Raw genomic sequence first — 14,463 nt, 5'->3', positions numbered from 1 at the left:
TATTGTGACTGAAAACTGATGCTCACACCTCACTCATTCTTATCTTAGTGCTACGTGAACAATGTAGGCAGACACATTTCTTTTACCTGAAAGTGTCACAATAAAGGGGGAAAAAAAAATCGATGATTTATTCTCAGTTTTGACCGGAGTTTACGTTTAGTGATTTTTAGCAACACATGTGGGATAACAATAAGCTCTGTTTCTAATGACATGAAACATCAACAATACTCCTGATAGCCAGAGACCATGTGATCTAGGATTAGGGTTGCCACCTGTCCAGGATTCACCCGGACAGTTCGGGTTTTGAATGCTCTGTTCGGGTTTCATTGCAGCAGATACCCAGACACAAGGTGTCAGGCAGACCAGGGGCAACCAAAATGAAGATAGGGGCTACTGGCCCCCCACTGGAAATAGCCTCACCTGTAATATTTGCATATGAATGGGTGGCGCTATTTAGATATGAATAACCCACGCCTAATTCTCCCCAAAAAATGTCTGCGCGTCTCTAGAGTGTTCGGGTTTCGCTTGAAGTGGCAAACCTATCTAGGATACCTAGGCATTAGGTCACCTGACAGAGTTTAGAAGCAAAGGTATTTTTGCTTATTTAAGGCAAGTTAAAGGTGATTTGGTCCACATGGATTCTGTTGATAAACATGAATAATTCACTTTGAACATAACATTATTGTATTGCTCACAAATACGGCCAAGTTCAACATGCTTTTATACATTTACAGTACATATGCTTTGTGTTTTAGTCATGAACAGTCTGCACATTTAGCTTAAACTTTTCATTAGACGAGTGAGCTGGTGGAGAAGGGTGGGGGGCGTCCACAACAGTTTCCTGTTTTGTTGAGTTAAGTCGCTTCCATATTTCACAGTCCCAGTGTCGCTGGGCGAAAGTTGGCCGCTTATTCACAGTGCCGGAAACTGTAGTGGACAAGCTGTGGTCTCTGCTTCCTCTGTGGGATAGCAATCACCATGCAGGGACTGAGGTCTGTGGGTAGAAGCTGCACAATACATGCACTGTAGTGATGGACAGAGTACTTAGAAAAATGTCCCATCAAGATCTGCCGTATGAAGGCTGGATTCATAGAGTTTAACGTATGCACCAAAAAATCCCCCACAGACACTAAAAGTTTATTTCTAGTGAAGGGTGACTGGAGAATCAGTATGCAAAATTAGGGCCCATTCACACCACAACATATCCTTATCTGCACGAACCATGCAATTAATGTGCATTCTATTACACCTAGCGTGTTTTACCATGCGCTAGGTGCGTTGCACTCGCATTCATTTGGATGACATCCTAACACCCCTACTGTCCGCCGTATGCTGCAATGCATTGTGGTGAAAAAACCAGTAGGGCAGCGTGTGGTTCCACAATACCATGCGTTGCAGTGAAATAGAAAGTAGTGCATGCACTACTTTTTCCCCACCGCAATGCACGGTATTGTGGTACTGCACGTTGCAGCACACGGTGGATGGGTGCCATTCAAATAATTGGCAAAGCAACGCACCTACGGTATGGCATGGTAATGCACGATATTGTGCAATTAACACACTCTATCACACCTAGCGTGTGTTATCATGCGTCAGGTGCATTGCACTGGTATTCATTTGGATGGCAATAACATGCACTAAGTTTTCTCACCACAATGCATGGTACTGTGGTACTGCATATTTTCACACACGGCAGCCGGGTAGTGTGTTGGGGTGCCATTCAATTGATTGGCAACACAACGCACTTATGGCATGGTGATGCACCCTAGGTGCGTTGTGCCATAGTGTGCCTTAATCACATGGTATTGTGCAATTACCACAACACTAGGGTGTGAATGGGCCATTAAGTAATATTAAAGTCAACTGTTTTTTAATCTATTTCAAATGCTGATTGAATCACTTACAGTGGATGTTTAAAAGTATCCTGCATCATCAGTTGTTCCCCTGAGCACTGACCCTAATATCCTGATTTAGGGCCACTCCTTTCCCTTGCAGGGTCCTATGGGGCCACCCTTGTATTTGCTAGTAAACTGGGTGTCTCCACAAACACACAGGCACAGCAAGGCAAGACATTCCTCTGCTCATCCCACCTCCCCTTCTCCATGCTGGTAAATGGACAGCCGCTGAGGACTGCTCTGTCCCTGGTGATCTTGTATTAGACAGGAAGTCCAGGGAAGCAGAGCTGAGAGTTGGAGCTGTTTGGAAACATAATGACTGTGAGTGTTTGGGCAAAAAAAGCAAATAAATACTTTGCTGGGCAATGTGTATCTGTTTAAGCTGGATTCATTATTGAAAAAAGTTTGAAAGTTTTATATTACTTTAAAGCACATGTATCATGAGAAAAATACTTTTGCTGCCATCACTGACTCCTTTCTGAATGTTGTAGTTGACCGGCTATGTCTTTTTTCAGGACTTACTTATTCGCTAACCCAGAATAAGTATGCAGCAAGTAAAGTCAAAGTACCACCTACTCCACATATGGCTTTGAAGCCAGAGAATTAGAAATAATTTTCTGAGGAGCATAGCAACAACAATCTCTTTTTCTTATGACAGGTTTCCTATAAATCTTCTGTTGTGACGTGCTCCTGTCTATCTCCTCCTCTTGCTCCAAGCACTGGTGTACCTTTCACTCGGAATATTCTTCATATGGGAAACTATTGCACACTAGCAGAAGGGTCAGACACTGCTCAGTACACGATCTCCCTCCGCTCTCCTCCCAGGTCTCTGAATGCAGGAAGTGATGTTTACTACATCACTTCCGCATTCCTCTGTCACTCTCAGGTACAGAAACCGGAGAGAAGCAGATGAAGCAGATCTGTGCTACATCAGCTTCTCTGGGGGTCCCAAGGTGACATTAGGCGTCTTAGAGACCCCTGATGTCTCCATAAAGTCATTTGATATCACATAGGGGGATTCTTATCCCTCTATGAGATAACAATAAAGTTAAGTGTGAAAAAAAAAATTGATCACAAAATAAATAAAATTTACACACAAAAAAAACCCACAATTTTTTTTTTAAAGTCCCCCCACCCCCACATAGATGTGCAAAAATGCGTTAGGTTCACCTACACGCAAAAACAACAATTGCGCCAATTACGCAGCACTTGTTACATATCACCGCGAACGTAATTCTAGGGCCATCAATCACTGATAACACTAAACTGATGAGTGGTTAAATCTTTTAAAGCATTGCCTATGGCCAATTTTGGGTGTGGTAGTTTTTTTGCGATTTCGCGGGCGTGCGTGATTTTAAGGCTTGACGTGTTTGGTGACTATTTACCTGGCGTGACCCCGTCTTTTATATTTTACCCAAAAATTTGGTAATAATAAATGTTTCCTAACATAAAGGGGAACCAGTTTTTTTGTTTTACATTTGTGGTACTTTTTTCGTTATATAGTAAGAAATAAAACCCCCAGCGGTGATTACATAGCACCAAAAGAAAGCTCTATCTGTCCCCAAGAAATGGAATAACATTAATTTCAGTACAGCGTTGCATGACGGAATAAATGTCAGTCAAAGTACCGCAGCGCTGAATACTGAAAAATGGCCTGGATGGGAAGGGGGTGTAAACACCGCGGTCAGGAAGTGGTTAAAAAAAAATTGTAAAAATAGAGATTTTCACATCAGTTACAGTTTAACCCCTGATGTAAATTCTCAATTTCTGGACCCATATACAGTACATTCTAAGCTTCTACTGGTTCACTAAGTTATCAGGGAGGTTAGTTGTTTTCCACAGTCTTCCATGCAGTGCTTTGCCTTGATTCATTTGATTCATCACACTTTGGTTCTAGTTCACTTATGTGGGCTTGGGATATTGAGGGAACATCTCTCATTGTTAAAATGGGAATTTTTGACATGACAATTTACTTAGAGAACTCTGGGAAAAATAAAAAACGTACTCTTCCAAACCAGTGGGCCGGCCCCTGTAGTGCAAGGGTTAAAATAGCTAGGGTTAAAAGCAGTTTTACTTACCTGACCCTCGCAGGGCCGTAGATAAAAAATTTTCCTGGGGGGGGGGTTCAGCTTCCTATAAGATTTTATGTAGCAGACACACAAAAGGTTTGAAAAAAATATACCGGCAATATCATTCCTAAACCAATCCTTTACCCCGAGCAATACCGATTTTGCTGTTTGACACCATATGGATAAAAACCATGTGGTACCACTTATAATTGGTACCAATTCACACAAACAGCTTAGTATATACTTTATTGGGATTTTGTTTTTACCAAAAACATTTAGCAGAATACATTTTGGCCTAACTTTAGGAAGAAATTTGATTTTATTTGATATTTTGTATAACAAAAAGTTGAAAATATTTTTTCCCCACAATTTTTGGTCTTTTTTCATTTAAAAAGTAATAAAAAAATTTAATTAAAAAAATCAGCGGCACTCAAATAGCACCAAAAGAAAGCTCTATTTGTGTAAAAAATTAGGCGCCCGGGGGAAAGTCTTTTATTAGCACTCCCCCAAATCTATCCATAGTTCAATGCTCTAGAGTCATTCTAGACAAACTGTTCCCTTGCCTATGTTTTCCCTTCTTGATCCACCTTCAAATCACCTCATTATCCAGTGCTGCTTTGGTAATTTAGGAGCCACTACTGGGCTTGCTTCAATTTTAAAGGCATTGCCCCTTCTAATCTGTCATGGAGGAGAGACTTGAGTGATTTCAAGCCTACACCTACATGGTGGTTCAGGAGGGGTGTCACCCCACCCGCCGCGCCCCGGGGGGGGGGGGGGGGGTTTGAATCCCCCTATCCCCCCCCTTATCTACGCCCCTGGACCCTCGGCCGCCCGGCGTTGGGCACTCATTTTCTCCCCCACCACTCTGGCTATGAAATGCCAGTTGACTTCCTCAAGTGTAATGCAAGTCAATGGACTTGCATAAGACATGATGATATGTCAGCGGTCCTTAGACCCCCCCGAACCCTAGGGAAACAAAAACTCTGCGGGACCGCTCTAGCAGCCCAGCTGGAGCCAGTGGCACCAAGGATCAGGTAAAGAAATCTGCTTTATTTGAGTCCCCCACACAAAATGAGAACTTAACCCTTGCAGTGTAAAATGATGGCAGTTGAATGGTTTTATATCACACATCATTTGAGTAACTGTAAAATCTATATGATCTATACTTTATAACTATCACAAAGAGGCTGACATGGTACATAGGGACCCCTAATGCCACTGCGGCACTTAGACAGAGAAAACAGATCGGGGACAAATAGTTTACTCTTAGACCCCATGAACACTGGCCTCCTGCACTGAACACAAAAGAAGTTATCAGGGAAGAAAAAAAAACAACCTTTACGCCTCCCAAATCACTTTTTCCTGCATTTAGATGTTCCTGGGTTTAGACATATTTACATGTGTTTAGCTGTGTCTACATGCGTTTAGACATGCTTAGCTGTGTAAAGCCAGGCTAAATGACCAATGGATGCAGAAAATTCTTGCTTGTGGTAACATAGCCAGACTTAGATGACGCTTAAAGGAGAACTATGAGGTGAGTGCTTTTCACTCACCTCATAGTTCTAGCCGACCTGTGACAATGAGACTGTCACAGGTCGGCTCAGTAGATCGGGAAGTGAGCGAACACATACCGGCGTTCGCTCACTTCTCGATCCTGTCACAGCTCTCTGCCATGACAGGGGAGGGGCTGGATTCCCCTCTCCGATCTGCCAGCGCTGACAGACGGAACGGACAGGGAGGGGGCGGGTACAGCTGGCTCTGCCTCTAGATAGGCAGAGCCAGCTGTCACTCACGCAGCTGGGCGTATCCAAACATAATTGTCGGTATCCGCTTCAGCTGCGGCGTCTCACTATACCGCGAGCTGTAGCTCGCAGTATACTGAGCTTAGGGTGACTGGAGGACACTAGCTTGTGTCCTCCCGTTACCCTAAGGAGAACTATGGGGAAAGCCCTAACCCCATAGTTCTCCTTTAACGTCTAGGTGTGCATTCAGCCACAGCAAAGCATTACATACTTCCAAGTTCATTTATAAATGAGCCCTAAATGAACCTAGAAGCATGTATTTTAATTCCTGTGTACATGGGGCTCATGATAGCTTGATGTCCCTTTTCTACTTCTCCAGATTAGTACTGCACCAATAAAAAATGTGGTGGACCACTTCTTAGATGGGTGAGTAAAAATCATAAAAAGAACAATCATACAAGAATTTCAGTCACAACAGCTGTCAAAGATTGCAGGCAGAGAGCCTAGCAAACACACAAAACATTATTCAATGAGACGACCTACAAATTGTACTAGATGTTGGTAACTTTCCAAAGCACCGTGACTTTGCACTATGAAGTATCTATCGTGTTACATTATTCATGTATGTATAGGTTGTATTTCTATATTTGCTACATTGGATTAACAAATTCTATTTTGTATTGTCTAATAACAGACTGTAGAGGATTCCTATGTCTACATGTAAGCAGGCCAGGATCAGAACATTTCAAAATACCAATGGCCACCCCTCCACCTCCCCCCCACCTCCCCTTCCAACAGCAGGTGATGATAGGCCATAGGACATGCATAGGGTGAAAGGGCTTTAAACTGCTTGAAGGGTGTTAGAGTCCTGACTTACGTAATCTTCTTAGGATTCTAGTAACAACAAAATAGTCTTAACCTACAGAGAGCTTAGAAGGACTTCACCGGTAGCAGGTCATACATACTATCGGTAAAACCATGCAGCACACATCGATCACTAAATAATGAAACTGATATACATTCTATACAGATCATTTGTTTGCAATGCCTAGGCAAGGAGCTGTTTAGCAGAATGTAATAAAAGCACAGCGATACCAGATTTTGTTGTCCCAGAAATTAACTCCTCTGCTGCTAGTCATCTCAGCATGGGGCACCTTCACTTCTGTCATCTTGGAACCTATCGCTGTATTCTTCCCTTACTGTATTCTTCCCTCACTGTATTCTTCCCTCACTGCTTGACACTTTCACTGCTTGAAATCTAGGGGGAATGAGAGATATTGTGTTTAGCAACCAATCAGATTGAGACTAGGAAACGAATTAATTGCTTTCTACTACTTTATATACAACGAAAAAGAATCTCACTGCTTTGTCCGGTATTGGTCTCCACCACCCAGGTGCCTGCAGGCCAGGAGCCATCCACACTCCACAGTAACAAAACATAAAGGGAAAAAGCCGCACACAAATGTCCACTGACTGCAGACTTTATTCCATAATGACGGAATTCCCTGCCCAATCACGGGGAATTCCGTGAATGGAATTGTAAATGAAGCCTGTAAGGGTGAAAAGTGTCAGGGGTGGGCAGTGATTGGGCGGGGAATTCTGTCATGTTGAAGCTGTTATTATCATGGAATAAAGTTTGCAGTCGGTGGACATTAGTGTGCGGCTTTTTCCTTTTATATTTTGTTTTCCACTGCTTATCCTTTTCTACTTTTTACTATGTATACTTTTTGTTGAATTTTCACAGATCCAAAACCATTTATTCTTCTCTCACCTTTGCAGAGATAGCTACTCTTGAAGTATCATGGCCATTGGTCAGTTTTCATGTGAGAATATTTAGCCCCCACCACCTTTTGTGGAATGGCTACTAGAAATTTAGAAATTGCTAGAGCTGTAGTCAGCATGGCTGAATTCTAGTATGCATTTATCTGGTTAATTCCAGCTGTTCTAGCATTGATTGTATGAGCCTGACTTGAGTGTAACTGCTGCAGTGTGGGACGACCAATGGGAGGACATTATGAGTGTGTGTGGCTTGCCAGCCAATCACTGGTGGTTTCATGGCCAGTGGGGCATTCTGGGTAAGGGCATATATACTCAGAGGAATTCACTCAGTAACAAGTACAGGGCAGTTAATGCTATTAGGGCAACTATATACCAAATCCAGTAGAATGGCTATAATGGATGACACACCTTTTCTCTGCGGCTTCTTAGGGGGTGTGCAACGTGCACTACAATAGGATTGTTAATCATGTAAATTCAGGACTGTGAGTACAACGTGATAAAAAGGAAGATATTACTTTTAGTTATTTTTTTATCATGTAAGGATATGCAAGATACAATAATCAATGCAATGCACTGTAATTAAAGGCTTCCAAACCTATCAAGCAATATTAGGTAAAGTTCAGAAGTCACAACATAGTGTTTTGTATACATTTTCATGTTCAGGACTAAAAAAGTAAATGTAAAATTTTTTTTTCCTTTTTAAATATTCAGAACTATAGCTCATGAATATTTTCATATAAAGCGTGGCTAGAACCAAACTCTTTGATATGTCAGGGAAAAACAGTTGTAAAATTCTTTCAAATGCCTATATTTCATTGTCCTTCCTTGTAACTCTGTGTATAAATAAGTGGGTTTCACAACCATGCGTAGAAATGTATAAAGCCTGAAGAAAGGATCAAAGGAATCCTGAAAGGTTACATCTTTACTAACTTAGAGGAAGTGAAGCTTCCCACCAAAAGAAATTGCTGATTGGTAGGCAATGGCAGAAGACATTGTGAAAGCCTCTTCCGCCATAATTCACGCCACATCCAGATCATCTCCAGACCAGATTGTTTCCGGAACCAAAATGCATCCTAATGTATACCTATGGTATTTCTGGCCTTTTTTCACACCAGCGTGGAATATACTGGAACTATAGGCAGGTTCACACCATTTTCCGAACCAGATCCAGTCCGGAAAATTGTGTGAACCTGCCCTAAGGGCCCTGTCACACCATCAGGAGTGTGCCAGTGCATTTGGCCTCTGGAACACACTGGAACGCAATCCAGCCACTCAGTTTTTTAGGGGGCGGGAGGGGCCGTGGCGGTGCATTAAATTCAATGGCACGCAGCCATGCCCCCCGCCCCCGGTGCGATCGCCGGCACTCGAACGCAAGGCACATTAGTGCCCGAGTTCCTGTCTAGTGCAATCTGCAAAAAATGCTGCAAACACTATTTTTTGCAGATCGCACTGGACCGGAACTCAGGCACTAATGTGCGTGGCTGCGGTGCCATTGAGTTCAATGCATCGCCATGCCCCCTCCCGCCCCCAAAAAACTGAGCCGGCTGGCTTGGGTTCAAGTTGCGTTCCAGAGGCCGAATGCACTGGAACACATTCTTGATGGTGTGACTGGGCCCTCAAAGCTTCTTTCTACCTGTCATTTTTTTTTTTTTGCATACTGACTTGCTCATGCACAGCTCAGTGCACAGACCCAGCATGCTGAGATGCAGTAACTCCCATGCATATCTGCTGGAGTTACATCATCGGGGCTCGGCAAATCAAGAGGCCGAATATTTGAAACCCGGAAGAAGACCGGGGAGAAATGTGGAAGTGTCGGAGATGGAGGAGTGCAGCGCTGGAGGGGATCGCTTTGACAGTTAAGTCTGCTCTAGTGCGCTAATATGCTGTGTATACTACACAGTATGGGTAAAACCTCCAAGGGGAGCTTTTTCTTTCCTTTTTTTATAATTGCCTTCATTTCCACTTGAAGTAGGCAATAAAGTGATTCATTTAAACTCTAAACGTTCTGCAACTATTTCAGTTTTGGAGAGTTTCTAAGTGTTAAACCCCTATCAGGTTTTTACTGCTCCCCACTGGGCAGATTCACCCTAACAATTCTGTTTTTCCTGGTGGCCATTGTCTTCAGTGCAAAAAGTGATAGGAAATCTAAAACTTTATAGTGATCAACAGGGGAAATCTTCCAATGGGGACATTGGTTTGGGTGACAGCTGTCAGAGGGTTTTCTCATTACTCATGACAGAGGGAGGAGGTAAAAGTGTATGTCCAGACGAAATGTATATATTTTTTTCGTTTTGAATAGCGTGAGGAAGGATTACAACCCTTCAGTGGCGGACCTACCGCCGGTGCAGCCCCACCGGGGCCTGAGCCTGTGCAGGCACATCATGGGGCATATTATATTTATTTTATTGTTACATTTGTTTACACTGACACAGTGCTCAGATTTCTCTGTAATAAATAAATATGCTCAAATATATATTTTTCCAATCAATTTTTTTTTCTTTTTTTTCAACTTTATTTTTTTGTGGTTGCTTCAGGGGGTGTGGATTGGGGGGTTTGTGTTTTTTTATGGGGGGGGGGGAACAAAAGTTTGCACCAGGGCCCTTTGTTTCTTAGGTCCGCCACTGCAACCTTTGTTGGGTTTATACTGTAATGCTGCATTAGTTTCTTTCCATTGCTAACTCTCATGGTGACCACGGTTACACCAGACAGTAGACAGTGAAAATCTCCAAGAAGACAGTAAAACAAAAATAAAAAGTAAAAATAAAAGAAGATACAAATGTAATAAAAATATTTGTTTCCAGTAGTAGGGACGGGCTATAGCCCCTGTCAGATGTTTCTTCATTTCCTACTCCATTACATGTATTTTAGATCTGCCTGAAGTTTAACTTTAAATTCAGGTTTTTGAAAGGGTAAAAAGAATGCTAAAAAAAATAAATCTACATTTAATTTTCTTAGCAAAACATGTTTCCTAACAGGGGTTTAAACCTGAACATTTGTGAGCATGTTTGCTCTGACCTAGGTAAATAGCCTTTCCTCAGCGGGAGAAAATCAATAACGATTTTTCTTTCTTGATTAATAATGCCCTTGAATTTCAGACATGAATGACCTTCAGACTCTGCACCTTTACTTATAAGAAGAAGAAGGCGGCTCTGATTGTAAACCCAGGGGTTCCACTGGCATCCAGATGCTTTAATTTCTTTGCATAAAAATGTGCAAAGCTTTAATTTTCAGCAACGGTTAATGGGATTCTGCACATGTAACATCATTACATAGATGTCAGCCCCCTCCATTTTATCAGCGAGATAATGATCTAGCTCTGTTCTTTTCTAGCACTTTTTTTTTTAACACTACACTTTGGTTTTATGGAAGAAGGCGTTAAAAAAAAACTGCAGATTATAATCTTGCTGATGACCCAGTGTTAGTGGCTGGTTTTAGATCATGGCATTTCTTGGCATCCGTTTTATAGAAATTGTTTATTGTGTTATTTAGAATATTCAAATGCAAACCAACCAACAGCTCTACATTCGCAGTTTTGAAGCAAGCTATTTGATAAAATTAAATGGAGAGAAGGTTAACGCAGGTCTACCCTTCTACTGTTCTGAAGGTTTATATGTATTATAGAAGGTGATATTAAAGCCCAGCTGCAGCCCGATTTTCAGTGGGAAAGGGTGAGAGTACTGATCACTTTTTATTAATGTCTTTGTCCCAGCTGGGGCAAGATTTCCATACACTTGCTGTTCCTGTTACACCAAGGCAAAATACAGATGCAGCCAGCAATAAAAATCTGACGACAGTCTAACCCCTTTAACTGCTGCTGCCAATTACAAATCCAACCTGAAAGGAATTCTCTTTATCCATCATATTGAGGACCATTTGGTTGAAGTACATTTTGAGTCCAATCAAATCTTTCTCCTGTTGTAAGTCCTGAAGAAGGAGGGAGTGTTGCCCCCAAAACGTGTTGGCTGTTTACAGTTTGATCGAATTGTGAAAAATTAAAGGTACTTTTGGACTCTTTCACCTTTGGGTTTGGCTCCATTTATTTCAGACCATTGAGTCACGTATGGATACCAAACAAGGTAGGTCTGCTTTGTATCTGCCTTGCCAAAAAGCTTATTTTCAGACATTGCTGCATCTGGATGATTTGAGTGAGCATTGAAACTCCAGAGCCTCTTAAATGTGTTCCTTTGTATCGGATGAACAGAGAATTAAGATATTAGCTTTAACACGTGCCTCATCGATGGCATGTAGTATGGAAGTGGTGAGCTACAAATTGCTTACCCGTTGGTATCTCTCCCCGTCTAGAATGCATAAGATGTTTGGAGTTCTCTCCCCTTTATGTTGGAGGGGATGTGGACAAATAGGCACACTGGCACACATCTGGTGGAAATGTCCCATTATACAGAAATATTGGGGTCAGGTGAGGACTTATGTTGAAAAAATTATGGGTTCACCTATAGAGGAGGACTCGTGGTGTGTGTTATTCCATTGCACTCCAGAATCCATGGTCAGATATAAATGTTCACCGACTCCCCACCTCCCCTAATGCTGCAAAAGCTCTGTTACCAAGGTATTGGAAGAGAGTCTCTAGCCCTCCTCTATACCAGTGGTTTGAAAAAAATAATGGGATTTGTAATATGGAAGAGATGGTCTTGTCATCTAAAGGCCAATGTGGACGATTCCATAAAATTTGGGCATGCTGGTTGGAATTCAAGACATGCCCGGATTATGCTCTGGTAATGCATCAAGCATTTTAATAGTAATAAGCTCAGATAATAGTGATATATAGATTGAGGAGGAGAGGTGAAAAATTGTTTTGTTTTTTGTTGTTGTGTGTGTATGAAAGAGAAATGTTATATATATATATATGATTGTGTGGGGAGCCAAGATAAATTAGATGTATTATAAGGAAGAATTAGAATTTGACTTATGAAATTTAAACTGGCGGAAGAAAAGAAGAGATGTCATATAATAATGTCTGGTGATATTCACGTAAATGCATGTATTTTGATTAAATGTCTATGCTAACTAAGCGGTTTAGAAGTTGTTGTTTTTGTTAGGAGTAAATGTTGATTTATATTATGTAAAACTTTAAATAAAGAGTAAAAAAAAAAAGTGTTCCTTTGGAGTTTCTAAAAAACAAAACAAAAAACTCTTTTGCAGAGAGTTCATATGACTTCAAATGTTCTCTAGAAGTGTGGAGAGTCTCCCTAGTGGAGGTTCCCCACTCTATCCAGAACAAAGAAAAAATGATTTGGCATTACACCTTGCTTCTGTTGAGAGGAAGCCCAATTTGTCAGTTAAAGTAAAACGTGTATTGTTGATATACACTACATAAACTAAAATTGATTTGGTGTAGCAGGCATTGTAAGGTGCCACATCATTCTTATACTCCAGTCCACCTACCAAGAGTGCCCATTGGAGGCCAAAAATCCAGGCTAAGTACTGACTTTCTGAGGGTCAGTATTTGCCTAGACATAAGTTGGCCCTCCTGCCTCATACGTAGCAATGCTGCAGCTTGGTGATTGGCTACTTACCTATTAGTCCCTGTTTTGTGGGATGTGGATCGGGATGTGTGCCTATTCTCCCTGTGCATAATTTACCTGGCTTTTCAGAAGGCTTACCAGGAAACCTGTGGTGTTGGACTGACACAGGAAAAAGGTGGCACTGCTAGTGCTGCCATGGCATCATCCACCTGGGAGGACTGGCGAAAAAATATTGTGCCCTCTAGATGGCTATGCCTGGAATGCAATCAAAGGCAGCACAAAAACACCACTGGAAGCCAATAATCTTTTGTTACCTCTTCATATAAATTCCACTTGGGGTTTTACCACCTTCAGCCACAATCTAACCATTAAGAAATGAAGGGTGTGATAGTACCTATTTATAGCAGGAGCAGACTAGTTTTTAGATTTTCCACACTAGTGGTGTCATTTGGGGACTGTACTGAGATGTAAGTCTTACAACTTGTGTGGTAACAAACAGCACATTTAGCCTGTGGGGAAAAATGTAGCCTACTGAGAAATCCACAACAAAGTGGGTAAGTGTTAAAGTCCCTGTTGATTTTTATTACTATTCACGTTCCCATTAGGAATTCACCCTCTTTTCAAGTAATGATTGGCACCTCTCAACTGGAGAAGAAATGTGGGGAATCTCTCACATGTGGACACCAGCAGCAAAATTGTTTCTGCAGCTATATCCACGGGGGGATATTTTCCCACTTCCCGCTCACCGACAACCGATAAATAAAGAGGAAGTGGTAGAAAATATCCCACAGCAATATAATCCTTATCAAAGTAGGAATCCTTCCATACTCCACAATAAACAAACAAAGAATTGGGCTTTAATCAATTAGAACTGGATAGGTAAGATTTCCTATTATCATTGTTTTATGTTTTTTTACCTCTTCTACGCATAATTGTTTGTTTTGTTTAGGAAATACAGATGTACCGACTTATGTGAACCCGTGGGATATATAAACCATAATTTTTAACAAATGTTTCCTATTTTTTAGATCATGTTTCCTTATTGAAAGGGAATCATTATCAAGATTTAAAACGTGATTTTAATGACAACATTTATAGAGTGCAGTTTGTGCGGTACAGTTACAATACAATTCAAGACAAGAGGGTCAGACTTTTGATCTCTTTTTAAATGAAACTATTGGGAGGACCAATTGCTTCATAAGCATGATATTGGGCATATAGATTATTACCCAGTAAATAGGCGGAATGATTTACGGTTATAAAAAAACCAAAGCATTGCAGTAGCAACTCAGCTTGCTGGAGTTATCTCTAACAATATATCCAGAAACCTGTGGAAGGACCTATGGCTCTCTGCAGTAAATATTTTTTGATTCTATTTCTGCAGTTGTGCCCTTTCGTACCATGTCATCTGTGTCTCTGTGGCATTTCCCAATTTTGAAGACATGCAGATGTGTATATATATATATATATATATATATACACATATATATACCGT

Source organism: Nanorana parkeri, unplaced genomic scaffold (assembly GCF_000935625.1).
Source record: "Nanorana parkeri isolate BGI_ZX_2015 unplaced genomic scaffold, ASM93562v1 scaffold443, whole genome shotgun sequence".
NCBI classification, from domain to species: Eukaryota; Metazoa; Chordata; class Amphibia; order Anura; family Dicroglossidae; genus Nanorana; species Nanorana parkeri.
This window is presented reverse-complemented; position numbering follows the sequence as displayed.